Genomic DNA, 15,388 nt, shown 5'->3' on the forward strand with positions numbered 1-15,388 from the left:
CTTTTTTCTTATCGTCCAATCAGATGTGACACTCCAGATACGCCTTTTTTCTTATCGTCCAGTCAGATGTGACCCTCCAGATACGCTTCCATATTTTTCTGCAGAGATATCTACTTGCAGTTGTGTGTCACGTCCAATCTTACTTTGAAAAACTGCCAAAGAGCGAGTCTGCGAAAGTCGAACCGCAAAGTACAGAGGGACTACTGGACACAGAAAAGCTAAATAATAAGCCGTAAGATTCCATGTTGTCCGTTCAAATTATTATTGTATTCGTTGGATATTTGTAATTGGCATGCATTTACAGTAACAAACATTTTGGTTGAAATATTAAAATTTGAAGCCAACAAACATCTTAACTTGTTTAAAATCTAAAAATCTGTGCTTTTGGAAAATAATTCAGAGTATGATTTTTTTTCTTTATGTAAGGAACATTGTTTTGTCATTATATTCAAGCAAGTGTGGGAGTGTTGACTGAAATTGTGTGCACCGTTGGAGAAACAAACATAAGGTGAAATTAATTTAGATTGAGTTAAAGCTGCAACTACCCCCCCCCCCCCCCCCCCCAATGAAATGGATCTCCACAGATTATTCAAATTAAGATGCAAAACATTTCAAAGAAGCAGGACAATTATTTAATCTTTGCAGTTTCTAATGCAAATGCATGCTATGGATAAAAATATTCTAAAATGTGATATGCTAGTAGGGGGGTTGACTCAAAAGCCTGAGATTGACCTCTTAACGGGAAAAAAAAATGTTGGACAGCTGTCATCTATAATAATCAGCTATCAAATCTGTTGCATTCCTCCTGAGCAGGAGGTGAGACATCTCTGTCAGCCCTGCAGCAGCGGTTGCAAATTTAGATTGGCATATACAGACAGTTTTCACACTCTGAACTTCTCTCCTGTAGTGTGAGACTATAATCCATCCGTTCACCTCGGGAATAAATGACTGAGTGAGGTAAGGGGGGGAAAAAGTCTCAAAGGGAAATTTCCTGAATGAGAACAAGGTCATGAATATCGCACTTTTTTTTTTTTTTTCCGTAAAAGATGCATTAGTAGTAATTTGTTTTAAATAATCCACTTTACCTTTAAATAAAGTCTGCTGAAATCATAATTTATTTGTTTAGATAAATGTAGTTATATTTTTAAGCAGTGACACTCGAGTGTCAAAACCTGAGATTGTGTTGTGAGTGCTGGTTGTGCTGAAGAAAAAGTGGGAGTCGATTACCCGGTCTCACCATAATTCATACGGACCAGAGGTGAGGCCCACACAGCAGGTGGGCGTGGACTAAAGTTTTCAGTGCTGCGCTGCGCGCGAAGGGATAAACCCACTAGCGATAGCCTTAAAGGGCGAAGCATATACGAAAAAGAACTGGAGAGATATGATCTCTCCTACTAACTCCAGTTAAGACTGACCGCAGTATTATGGATCAACTGAAGATATTTTAAAAAAGTATTTGGACACCCTGATAATAAACCTTTATTATAGTCCAGTCTAGACGTGACAAATACACAAACCAGCTTTTCTGCATCATTTTTAGATAAGAGGTTTCTTATTTTAGCGATATTACGCAGACGGTAAATTAATTGGAAGATTCAAGCCCAGGTTGCGTTAGAACATCTGGTTTAAAACCATTTCCAAATCGTCTTTGCTCGCTGTAGTCAACCCTGCAGAAGGGAACAGCTGAAAAGCATATAATCCGAACATTTCACAATACATTCTAACAGTTGAAATTAAAAAAATAAATAAATAAACAACACTGTTTACACAAACCACTTTTTGCATCTATTGCTGACGCAGAAGTTCTGCTGGCTGGCTTGCCAATAAATGTGAACTATTTACCCTTTTTTTATTTTTTCTAACAAAGCACTCAATACCCGACAGCTTGAAACAAATGTATTAGTGGGGAAAAATGATTTAACTGCTTTGGACCGTATTGCTCACTGGACCTCTCAGAGAAAACAACATCATAAGCCTTATATTTTTCAGGACATGGTTTTGTGACGAACAAACATAACCTTGCCAGATGAATAGTTTATCATGAAAAGAAATACAAAAAAGGTTCTGGATCCAAGTAAGTTTTGCTGAGGCTTGTTGTAAAACCACTTATGATACATCAGTTACATTTGCTATTGTTGGTCTCATTTTCCTTAATGTTGGGTCACAAAATAAAAAGTTGCTGACAGATTTTAATTTCCTGAAACGTACTTTTATGTGTACTTCGGCAGGGTTTTTTTTCCCCCATCTGAGTTTTATTATTTATTATGATCTTGGCATAGTTCTCTTTTCATTTACACAAGCTTTTGGAATTTTGCAGTCAGACTGTTTAAATGGCAATATTGTGATTCGTCAACTGTCTATTTAAAAGAAAACTGTAAGAAAAGACAAGTTTTTCCTGAATAGAATGTGACATTTTGTGTCCTCGTCATCCCAAATAAATCATTCGGTTGTGCAAAGCATCTTCTGGCAAACCCTTTTCTTGAACCAGTGTTTTTGTGTTTGATGCCAGATCTTGTAAGGGAGTTTTAATTGACACCCACACAGTTGTTGGCATGTGGCAAACTGCATGTTTGGTTATAAAATCCTAGCCTGCTCACTGTTGGGCGGCTGTGGTTGAGTGGTTAGAGCAGTCATCCTCCAATGCAAGAATTGGGGGGGTTGATTCCACCAGCAGTCACATGCTGAAGTGTCCCTGTACTGTACTGTATTGAAACCCTCATTGACTCCAATGTGTGTCACATTGGTGAATGAATGTGATAAAGCACTCCATTCCTCCATCCATTATCTTTCACTTATTCCGAAGTCGGGTCGCGGGGGTAGCAGCTGGATCAAGGAGGTCCAGACATCTCTTTCCACAGCCAGCTCTTCTGGGAGGATTCCAAGGCTTTCCCAGGCCAAAAGAGAGACATAGTTTTTCCAGTGAGTCCTGGGCCTTCCTCTGGGTCTTTTCCCAGTTGGACATGCCCAAAGCACCTCCCTAGGGAGGCGCCCAGGTAGCATCTTTATCAGATACCCAAACCACCTCAACTGGCTCCTCTCGATTGATAAAGCACTGATTAGTTTTTTTAAGAGATACTATATAATAGAGTGTCGTATGAATGGGTATTAATTCGATCATCTATACCATTTTGCAAGGGTTTGCCAGGTTGTTCTGCATACAACTAAATGGATTGCACGTATATAGCACCTTTCTATGTTATGAAGATACCCAAAGCGCTTTACACACTGTGTCCTCAAATTCTCTCTTGAAGTTTCAGATATCTCCCTTAAATCTCAGTTCTTCAAAGCTGTTCGCACAAAGATTCAGGCTGAGTCTCAGTGTAAGAAAATGTCCCATCTTGTCATCAACGTATTCAGCAAAGAATAACTCGCCCAGAGGTCCTGACTCAACCGTATTAGTTTTATATAGCTGGATTGCATCAGGATGCTATCCTTGTAAGTTGCCATACAACAATGAAATGCATCCTCTCTGCATTTAACCCATCACACATGAGGTACACCCAAGTGAATAAGCAGGCAGTCATTTAGGTGCCCGGGGAGCAGTTGGGGATTAGTTGTCTTGCTCAGGTACATCACGACATATGGGCATGACCGGTAATTGATCGTGCAATGTTCCAGTCCCAAGATAACTGTTGTGATTTGATTCAGTCAATCTTTATGCATTTGTTTTGGCTACTTGATGTGTTTGTCTCCTATAAATATCTAGATATTTGTTTTAAGCAGCCAGTAGCGTAACAGAACCTTTAAGTTTTACTATTTTTCTCATTGGTCAAATCCATCCATTCATTCATCCATCCATTGTCTATACCTGCTTCTTCCTTTTGGGTTGCGGGGGTCACTCGTTCATTGTTCACGAATGAGAGGAAAATGGAGTGAGAGATCGATAGGCAGATAGGTGTGACATCTGCAGTGAAGCGGGCGTTGTAACGGTCTGTCGTGGTGAAGAGAGAGCTGAGTCAAAAGGCGAAGCTCTCAATTTCCGGTCGATTTACGTTCCTACCCTCATTTCTTGTCATGAGCTTTGGGTTATGACTGAAAGAACGAGATCACGGATACAAGCGGCCAAAATAAGTTTTTTCCGCAGGGTGTCTGGACTCTCCCTTAGAGATAGGGTGAGAAGCTCAGTCATCCAGGAGGGAATCTGAGTAGAGCCGCTACTTCTCCACGTTGAGAGGAACCAGTTGAGGTGGCTCGGGCATCTGGTTATGATGCCTCCTGGACACCTTCATGGCAAGGTGTTCCAGACAGGTCCCACTGGGAGGAGACCCAGAGGATGACCCCGGACACCCTGGAGGGACTATGTTTCTCGACTGGCCTGGGAATGCCTTGGGTTTCCCCCAGAGGAGCTGGTCCAAGTGGCTGGGTAGAGGGAAGTCTGGGCCTCCCTAGTATCCCTAGTTTGTGGTGCAAACTCCACCCAGAGAGGTCCTGGACAGGGATTTGAACAGGTGACCTTCTCACTGAAAGGCAACAACTCTACCAACTGTGCCACCTCATTGGTTATATGTTTTTCCTGCAACTCTGACCAGAGTTTCGTGGATATAAACAGTCTGGAGATGTAATCCAAGATTAAGCTTTTGGTAACAGTGTGGCCATTTTAAATCTTTTTTTTTTATATATATATAGTGGTATCTTCTTTAGGTTTTAACTTTGAGGTCTAATTTTTTTGTACAGATTATTGCAAGTTTGTTTTTTTATCCTACATGGAGACGAATTCTTATTACAAGTCACATGTTATTTTACATGGTTGGGGTGGGGGGGTGCTCTTGCATTTCAACAAATGTATCAAAATGCTTTTATATTTGAAACAAATATGGTAATTTTACATGATAAGTATCTTTCACATGTGCAGGGCATCCCTTTTATTGCTGAACTTGGACGCAGGTGTTGCTAAGCACCAAGACTTGACCAGTTAACATTTTAACACCCTGCACATTTATTATGAAGTCATTCTAAAAAGCAGTTGAAATACAAGGATGTGCAACTGTGTTACAGGATGGCAGAGTGTGCTATATGGTGAAAACAATGGCCACTCTGTGTGTAAATGTCTATCTTGGAATAATGGAAGCTGCCCTTGAATGGAGAGCCTTACGTTTCACTTCGACTAGGTGTTTGCATCCGATGTAGCGCTGACTGTTCTCCTCTGTGTACATCATCTAATAAATCAAGTACACTCCTCTCTTTCGTGTCCTCCTCCCCATCCAAACTGTTTATTGTCTCGGTCTCACCCTGCCTGCTGTATTCCTCAACCTGAAATAGTGGCAGTTACTGTAGAGCCATGGTAGTTAAAGGCTTGAGAAATAAAAAGCTGTCTGGGGGTTAATCTAAAAAATAAAGACCGCATTGTCTTTTTTTTTTCCTTCTCCCCTCAAAGCTTTTCTGATGCCTGGCATAAAAGCAACTCCATAAACTTTAACCTGCATTTTAAATGAGTGGAAAGGACATCTTTCACTTCCAGTTCCGGCCTTTCAGTAGCCACTTTCCTGGCTGATGGAGCAATGTAGGAAAAGGAGGATATAAAGGAAGAGGGAAAGGGCAAGCGTTTTGTGGAGAGTGATTGTGAGAGGACAGCGGTGGCGGAAGATGTCCTCTGCACAGTGATTAATTCCAGACCCAATTTGATTTATGGCCCCACCACAGTTGTTTTGTAGGTCACTTTGGTGCCACATCACTCAAGCTGTGCAAACAACAAGTCTGATATCACTGTTGGCTAAATCGTAAAGGACGCGCATGGGCAATCGCAACAAAATTCAACGTTTTGATCTAAATGTATCCGTCTTCTATCCCATAAAAAGAAGTGAATTTTGAAAATTCAAACTGTTTTGAGAGTTTGGGTCTTACAGTAAGAAAATTACTGTAGAAATTCCAAACTTGGTCTGAGTCTTAGCCCAGATGACAGAGCATCTCACCCTATCTCTGAGGCTGAGCTCGACCACCCTACTAAGGAAGCTCATTTCAGATGCTTGTATCCTGGATCTTGTTCTTTTGGTCCAGATTCAAACCTCATGACCACAGGTGAGGGTTGGAACGTAGACAGACCAGTAAATCCAGAGTTTTGCCATTCCAGTCAGCTCTTCACCATGACAGACCCAAGAAACAGTCTCAGTACTGAGAACAAGGCCCCAATCCATTGATCCATCTTCCACTCCATCCCTTTAGGTTTGCTTAGCCCACAGTGCTAACAATTGTTCTTGGCTTGAACAACATGGTGGCCATATGCATCAGAAGTATTTGTAATTTTTTTTGAGGGGGGGAGGGGTCTGGGGGTCCTCCTTAGCGTGGAGATGCACCTATAAAACCTCCAAAGCGGAAGGAAACTGGATGCATTCTAAACAAATCCCTAAACCACCTTGGATTATTTTAAATGTGATTATTTAACAGTACTTGGACTGTTTTTTTTTGTAGTTTTTTTTTTGGATGACCAAGCTTTAAGGCTTAGTCATTTGAAAAATACGTCCATCAAATCATCAAGGTTCATGCTCAATAATCCAGGCAAAAAAAAAAAAAAATCCAACAATGTTCAGTCAGGTCATCTGTACAGTTTACTTTCTGTTGTTGTTGAGAGATGTTTCGCCCTCAAATCCAAAGGGCTTCATCAGTCTGAGGAGTTACCCACCCTGAGTCTGGTTCTGCTGGAGATTTATTCCTGTTAAATGGGAGTTTTTCCTTTCCACTGTCTCCTTTGTGTTTGCTCAGGATGGGAGACTGAGACAAAGTGAAGATTCAACACAATCTATTGATTCCTTAGAGAGATAACTTTTACTCATTTGCTTTTTTTTAATGTATATGAATGTTCATTCGACCTTTATTTACACAGGTAAATCCCATTGAGCCTCGAGGACTCGTTTACAAGAGAGACCTGATTTCAACAAAGAATGTGTTTGTCCCAATGTGTTTGTACGGTGCCCTGAGAAAACGTCTGTTGGCACCATATAAATAAACTGAATTGATTTATATTTTAGTGCCACATCAAAATGTGTCGTGAACAGTGTCAGGAGTGTGTTTCTTCAGGTAGTAGGGACTTCAGACACCCAAATATGTTAGTGAGAAACAAAAGGTGACATATTTCTCGAAGTGTGCCTTTTTCTCTTCCTATAAAAACAATCTAGTTGCCAAGCTCTTGTTTGGATGTACTGTAACACATTTGCTGTTACATCGTACAAACGCCTTGTCGCAGCAGCACTTTTCTTTAAAAGTACATGATTCAATTGTTAAAGCAAGACAGTTCCGCTCTGCATCGTAAAGTTCAGATTGATAACATCACACAGTTTCAAATGACAAACTAATGGTCTAGAAAGCACAAAGCATAATTCAATAACATTGTAATGTAGACAATATTTAGAGCAATTATTAAAAAAAATGGATAGAGCTGAATCATTGGTTTGGTAATTTGAATTATTTAAATACTGTTTAAATAGTTGCACAAAGTGTAATCAGCTTATATCATTAAAAAAAAGTTACTTCTGCATGGTTAAAAGAGAAAAATGTTCTTTTTTTGCAGAAGAATCTGATGAGCCCCAGTCGGCTGAAATTAATTTTATCAGAAAAGGCTCAATTAAATAGGGTTTTTAGCTATATCAGTTATATTTGTTTGTTCTATGAGTTTATGAACTTCATTCATCCTCTTTATTATGACTTTAAAACACATTTTAAATAAGGACCTTCAAAAGTAACTCATCTGAGGGGAAAAGTTGTAATTAGTTCTCTGTATCACTTCTTTCTAAATTAGCAGGTTTTGTGTTAAGTTCTTGTTTATTTCTCTAACGCATAATAAAACATTTAGTGTTGACCAAAGTGCATGATTTTAAATTAGCAAGAGCTTGAAACATTGAAACGTACAGAAATATTACAAAGTAAATAAATGTATTGATCCATGCTTAACAATCCTTGATACTTGTTAGAAAGTAAACAACTGTTTCACTTATATTTATAAAATTAAAACCACAACATTCTGATCAGCTGACAAATTTAATGAGAAGTATGAAAAGATCAGGACCAACATTTAACCATATAGAGTGACATAAACCAGATGTACCGATTGTCTGAACTACTGTCTTAAGGTCAGATGTTGAAGTGTGGAAAAAAACGTTGGTTGAAATTTGAGGAAAAAAATACCGTACTTTCCGCCATATAAGTCGCATCGGTCCAAAAATGTCTAATAAAGTGGAAATATTTAAAGGATTTTCACAAAAAGAATTCTCGTTTAAACTCAGTTAACAAACGTTTAGAGGAAACTGTCATCGCAGCTTATTTTGCACAGCTTTCTATTTAAAAAATCAGGAACATACTGTAATCTTAGAATATCTACTATCTAAAACTATCACCGATGACTCACTAGGGATGAATATTTATATGGTTTTAATATTATATATGTATATACTGAGCAATGTAGTCAAGGACAAATGCAAATACAGTGTCTCTATTAGCCTTACACATTGTCTGTGCTGACAATAGTATAAATGGGTTATTTTTGGAACACATTCCTGAGCTACAATACAAACATTATGGTTTGAATTTTATTAAATGTATGGATTTAGTTATGCTTGCTTATAATCAGTGGACTCGCTAGAAAGTTACTACCACTACACGTTAGTTGCTGTAAAACAAACAAAAAATATATGCACAAAAAGAAATCAGATGGTACCAAAAATACCCAGTACCTTCAGACTGTGTGAACGTGTATTGCTATGTGCTATTAAATAAATGAGGTTTATTAAATAGAAAGGGAAAACATTTGCCCTTTAGCCAAAATAAATGAGTTTCGTCTTTTAAATGAATTTCTGAAACATATTATTGGTCTCCCTTCATTACCAGTATGGATACAAGTTATTTTGCGGGTCAGAGCTGTGATGCCGAGAGAAAGCAGAACAACGGATTGGGATATGTATGTATGTATTTCTTGACCTGCCTGTTTTTCCTTTCAGCTGAGTAGCAGATGTTTGTTTGCCCAGGCGGGAGACCCACGCTGGATTGCAGTTGGCTTCATTAGCATTGTTCACAAACCTCTGTTTGATTGCATAAAGTATGAAGAGTTGATATAAGGTCAGGCTTGCGTTATGCTATTTCTCCTGACGTGAAGGCATTCGGATGTTAAAAAGCAAAACAAAGAAGAAGAAAATAGCCATTCTTCAAGGTGCTCCACATTTTCTCCAAACTACCTAACATGGTTTCTATATATAAGCATTGATTCAAACACTATGCTGAAGTTTTTGCTTGGTGATCCTATTTACCACCATCTTCCTTGTGTTGATCCTCAGACCAGTGTCCCCTGTTTCTGTGAAGTGTCAGATGTGCTGTACCTATGTATGTTGATGACAGTGGCATAATAGGCTATGTTCTCTGCAAAGAGTGATAGCATTCACCTCTGTCAAAGTGTTGGAACAAAAATAAAGGTGGCTTGAAAGTAATTAATGGCCTGTTTTGGGATTTGTGGTGCCAAATCCTGGTACACCTGATTTCAATGAATTAGTGACTAACAGGCTGTTGATTAACTTGAAGGCATACTAAAAAAACAGGGAAACAAATAAAGCACGCAGGATAGTGATCCCTAAGGTTCATATATATATATATATATATGTGTGTGTGTGTGTGTGTGTGTGTGTGTGTGTGTGTGTGTGTGTGTGTGTGTGTGTGTGTGTGTGTGTGTGTGTGTGTGTGTGTGTGTGTGTGTGTGTGTGTGTGTGTGTGTGTGTGTGTGGATAGATAGATGGATAGATCAGAATCAGCTTTACTGTCATTGCACCAAAGCACAACAAAATTACATTTCAGTACAGCCCGTCCGAGAAAACATAAACCAACAGACATGGGGAGACAGAGGTGTCTGAGGCCGCAGCCTTCGGGAGGCGCTGCCCTTTTTGTTTAGATAAGAAAAAGAGAAACACAAGGGGAGGAGAGGTGTAAAAAAATCATATCTTGTATTGTGTCTTAGACGGGACACAGTGTGAGAGTTGCAAAAATGAACTGAGCTCAGAAACGGCAACGTACTGATGACATGGACATATGCATGTGGAGTGGGTGGGGGTCCTAGCACACGCCGCCCAGTGAGCGACGCAGCCATTGCACCTTCACATCTCCTAGGTTGCTGCAACGGGGGGAATGAGGGAGGCCAGCGAATGCGTGAATTTGAGGGGAAGTGGTCTGTGAGCACTGTCCAGAGCCAACCGCCCCACCCAGCCATAGTCCTGAAAAGAGGTGGTGAAATGTTTATCAGGCGGTTTGGTTGAGCTCTGATTCAGGGCCATGTCCCTGGGGAGTGGAGTAGGGAATGAGGGAGTACTGTCTTGTTTCCATAACATCCAGGAGAAATTGAGATAGTCAACCTTCCAAGGCCAACATGGGGGCAGCCAGATTCAGATATCAACATTTGTTTTGGGCCAGGTCGATCTTGGTTAATTTCCGTCTGCCTTTAATTGTAATGTGTTAATAACGCATTAATAACACATTAATAGCCTGTTAATAATGTGTAAATAACATGTTAATAACATTAGTGTAATTCTATTCCTCCATTTAATTTAAGACATCCTTTGTAAGTTTCAGTAAAAATAAAAACATTAAGATTGACCTCCTATCTATGTTGCTCACTATCTGTAGGACTAAACACCATTTATGACCTGAATTCATCTCAGTATAACGGAATGTTATATAACTTTGTTTTTAAGATACTTGTACTTCTTTCCATTTTGTTATTCATACATTTTTATGCTAAGTAGTTCTTCAGAACAAGGAGATGGTGTGAGGTCAGCAACGGCATCAGAGAGAAGCAGATGCTCGAGTAAGCCTCGCTGCACTTCCCTGTAGGCAAACTATATAATTGGAGCTATATTGCAAGCCTGCTTTCACACTGCATACATTAACCAAGTCTTACAGTACCAAAAACAAAGTAGTCACACAATACCCAAGAACGCTCAGGTGGCAGGCATATGTCAAACTTGGCAGTTTGTCTGAACTCTGCATGATGAATATTAGTCAAAATTTTTCTGCTATAACTTTTGAAGACAGTGAGGGAAAAAAAGTGTCTGAACTTAAATTTTGTATTCACCAGTTATAAAGTCTGTATATAAGCTTGGTTTGTTTTAACACTAAATTTTGGGTTTACATTGTTAGTACAGAAGCTCTCAATGTCCTGTACTCTCATCCAGCCATTATCGTTACCTGCTTCTTCCTTTTCGGGTCGCAAGGGTCACAAGTGCCAATGTCCAGTCATCACTGTGCAAGACGTGGGGGACACCCTGGACAGGTTCCCAGTCCATCACAGGGACACAGAGACAAACAAGACAAACAACCATTCACACTCACTCACACCTTCGGACAATTTAGAATTACCAATTAGCCTAACGAGCAGTTTTTTGGTCGGTGGAAGGAAACCGGAGTAGAAAACTCACGGATGCATGGAGAGAACATGCAAACTCCACCCAGCAAAGCCCCTGGCTAGGATTTGAACTGGTAATCTTCTTGCTGAGAGGCAACAGCTCTACCAACTGAGCCACTGTACCGGCTGTCCTGTACACTCCTAGCAATAAAAAATCATCTTGAACTTATTATTTTAGCTTTTCCCTCTTCAGGGGTCGCCACACCGAGTCATCCTCCTCCATCTCACTCTGCCCTCTGCATCCTCTGTCCTCACTCCAACTACCTCCTTGTCCTCTCAAGCCACATCCATATATCTTCTCTTTGTGTATTTTCCTGGCAGCTGCATTTCTAACATCCTTCTACCAATATACCCACTGTTCCTCCTCTGGACATGTCCAAACCATCTCAGTCTGGCCTCTCTAACTTTATCTTCCAGTTGTTCAACCTGTGCTGTACCTCTGATGATCTCATTCCTAATCTTATCCATCCTTGTCACTCCTGAGGAGAACCTCAACATCTTGATTTCTGCTACATCCAGTTCTTTCTCCTGTGTTTTTGTACATGTCTCTGTTTCCAGACCATACAACATAGCTGGTCTCACCACTGTCTTGTAAACTTTTCCTTTGCTGACACCCTTTTGTTGCAAATCACTCCTGAAACTTTTCTCCGTCCACTCCATCCTGCCTGGACTCTCTTTTTCACCTCTTTACCACACTCCCCATTTTCCTGGACAGTGGACCCTAAGTACTTGAAGTCCTGCATCTTTGTGACCTCTGCTCCTTGTAGCCTCACTGTTCCACCAGCCTCCAGCTCATTCACACTCATGGACTCTGTCTTACTACAACTGACTTTCATTCCTCTTCTTTCAAGTGCATGCCTCCACCTCTCCAAGATCTCTTTCACCTGTTCCCTGTTATCACCACAGATCACACACAAAAAAAATGTCTTGAACTACACTGTATTATTGTATTTCCCTTTCTCTACTTTGCTGTGGTAATGGTTTTCTTCTGGTTTTATTAAACTTTTATTTACCTTCAAACATGGCTGATGGATCTGATACCAATGGGCTCAGGTTTTATTTCATCTGACCTCCTTTTCCTAAGCTGCCTTTGCATAATTTACATTTTTGCCAGTAAACTCAAGCTTGTATATTTGCTTTCTTTAGCAGGAGGACCTATGGGTGTTGCAAAATCACACTCCATCATGATATGCTGTGTTACTAAGATCATTCTTAGTGACTGGGGGTTTAACTACCTGTAGAATAAAAACACGTTTCTTATGTGTATTAGTGGTTTGATTTCTCATTTTTCTCATGATCATCCTTTCCCCCACGAGTAAAGACCCTGTATGGACCTCCAGACTTAGTGGGATTTGTGGTCATTTAACTTTTTCTTTTATTTTCTGTTGTTGCCTTCATACCAAGCTTCTTGCTGATGGTCTTGCAGCCCATTATAAATCTATCTTGACCCTGACATCTTCTCACAGATCTTTAATGTTGCCTGTGGTGGCAGAGAATCAGAATCAGAATAAGCTTTATCATTGTACCGAAATACAGTGAGATTGTGCTTGTACAGTCGTCCGAAAGACGGGCCGAGTGCGCATTGCTGCTGCTACTGGAACGCGGCCTCTTATCCTTTTTCAGAATACTTTTTAGATAGAAAAGGGGGAAAAGCCATGAGGAGAGGATAGTGGCATAACAAAAACAAAAAAAATCTCTTTATACCTTGCCTTTATCAGGACATGATTTAAGACATCAAAAGCTCTGCCCATAAGCACATTTATAGACATATTACATGTGCATTTGATGATGAGACAGTGACATTTGTCCATGAAGCACTTCCAGATAGCACCATAGTCCTGATAAGATGTTGGTCAGCCGTCACAGTTCTGATAAGCCTTCACAAAAGTTCTCGGGGGTAGGGGATGTTACAATAGACTAAGCTTTTCCTTAGTTTACACATATCCCAGGAGAAATTTGATGTCGGCCTGTTTCAAGGCCAACCGGGGGAGTCAGACTCGGATAATCCACAATTGTAAATTTTTTTCATGCAGACTTTTTTTTTTTTGTCAGCCTCGAGTCCTACTGGTACTTTCAAGATTCAAAATGGCCATATTAGTGGGCATTCCACTGGTCTGTGCTTACGAGCCTCCTCCAATGTCATCTTCAACATGCTGGTGAGTCCCAGAAGCCATACAAATCACTTCCATCTTATGGTTTAGCTCATAAATCAGCTGATTTTGAATGCTCGAAGTACAAACCAAACCTTCACACAGACTCGACAGTTTTGCATGGCTGAAACTGCTGCCGCCATCTTCCTTAATAGCCGATAACATAGGAATCTGCCGATGCCAGAAAGCAGAAACCCTACTATTTTGATTCCAACTATATCTTTGGCATCCTCCTGAGACAAAACAGAAAGACACATCAGCTCCCAAACTCCCCACGGATCCATAACATATCCTGTCATGTGAGTCTCAGTGAGACATGAGGGCTCTCCAGGACCCTGTTGCTTTATTGAAAATATTTTGTCAATTGCGTTGAAAGTCCAGCTGACCAGATCTGTGACAGTAGTTTTTGTTTCAGTAGATGTGTAAAAACCTCCCTGGGCTGCCACCTTACCGTGGTGGAGGGGTTTGAGTGTCCCAATGATCCTAGGAGCTATGCTGTCAGGGGCTTTATGCCCCTATTAGGGTCACCCATGGCAGACAGGTCCTAGGTGAGGGACCAGACAAAGTGCAGCCCAAACACACCCCTATGATGAAAAACACAAATGGACCTAGTGTTCCCTTGCCCGGACGTGGGTCACCGGGGCCCCACTCTGGAGCCAGGCCTGGAGGTGGGGCACGTGGGCGAGCGCCTGGTGGCCGGGCTTTTACCCATGGAGCTCGGCCGGGCACAGCCCGAAGAGGAGACGTGGGTCCCCCTTCCCATGGGCTCACCACCTGTGGGAGGGGCCAAAGGGGTCGGGTGCAATGTGGGATGGGTGGTGGCCGAGGGCGGGGACCCTGGCGGTCTGATCCTCGGCTACAGAAGCTGGCTATTGGGACGTGGAATGTCACCTCACTGGTGGGGAAGGAGCCTGAGCTGGTGTGTGAGGCTGAGAGGTTCCGGCTAGAAATAGTCGGACTCACCTCTACGCATGGCTCGGGCTCTGGAACCAGTTTCCTTGAGAGGGGCTGGACACTCTTCCACTCTGGAGTTGCCCCTGGTGAGAGGCGCCGAGCAGGCATGGGCGTACTAATTGCCCCCAAAACTTGGTGCCTGTGTATTGGGGTTCACCCCCGTGAATGAGAGGGTGGCCTCTCTCCGCCTACGTGTGGGGGGGACGGGTTCTGACTGTCGTTTGTGCTTATGCACCAAACGGCAGTTCAGATTATCCACCCTTTCTGGAGTCCTTAGAGGGGGTACTGGAAAGTGCACCTTCTGGGGACTCCCTTGTTCTGCTGGGGGACTTCAATGCTCATGTGGGCAATGACAGTGAGACCTGGAGGGGTGTGGTTGGGAGGAACGGCCCCCCTGATCTGAACCAGAGTGGTGTTCTGTTGTTGGACTTCTGTGCTCGTCATCGATTGTCAATAACGAACACCTTGTTCAAGCATAAGGGTGTCCATATGTGCTCTTGGCACCAGGACACCCTAGGCCGCAGTTCGATGATCGACTTTGTCATCGTCTCATCTGATCTGCGGCCACATGTCTTGGACACTCGGGTGAAGAGAGGGGCGGAGCTGTCAACTGATCACTACCTGGTGGTGAGTTGGCTCCGATGGTGGGGGAGGATGCCGGTCAGACCTGGTAGGCCCAAACGTATTGTGAGGGTTTGCTGAAAACGTCTGGCAGAGTCTCCTGTGAGACGGAGTTTCAACTCCCACCTCCGGGAGAACTTTGAACATGTTCCAAGGGAGGTAGGGGACATTGAGTCTGAGTGGACCATGTTTCGTGCCTCTATTGTCGAGGCGGCTTACCAGAGCTGCGGCCGCAAGGTTGTCGGTGCCTGTCGGGGCGGCAACCCTCGAACCCGATGGTGGACACCGTCGGTGA

Source organism: Nematolebias whitei, chromosome 23, assembly GCF_014905685.2.
Source record: "Nematolebias whitei isolate Nwh7 chromosome 23, NemWhi1, whole genome shotgun sequence".
In the NCBI taxonomy this organism is placed as follows: Eukaryota; Metazoa; Chordata; class Actinopteri; order Cyprinodontiformes; family Rivulidae; genus Nematolebias; species Nematolebias whitei.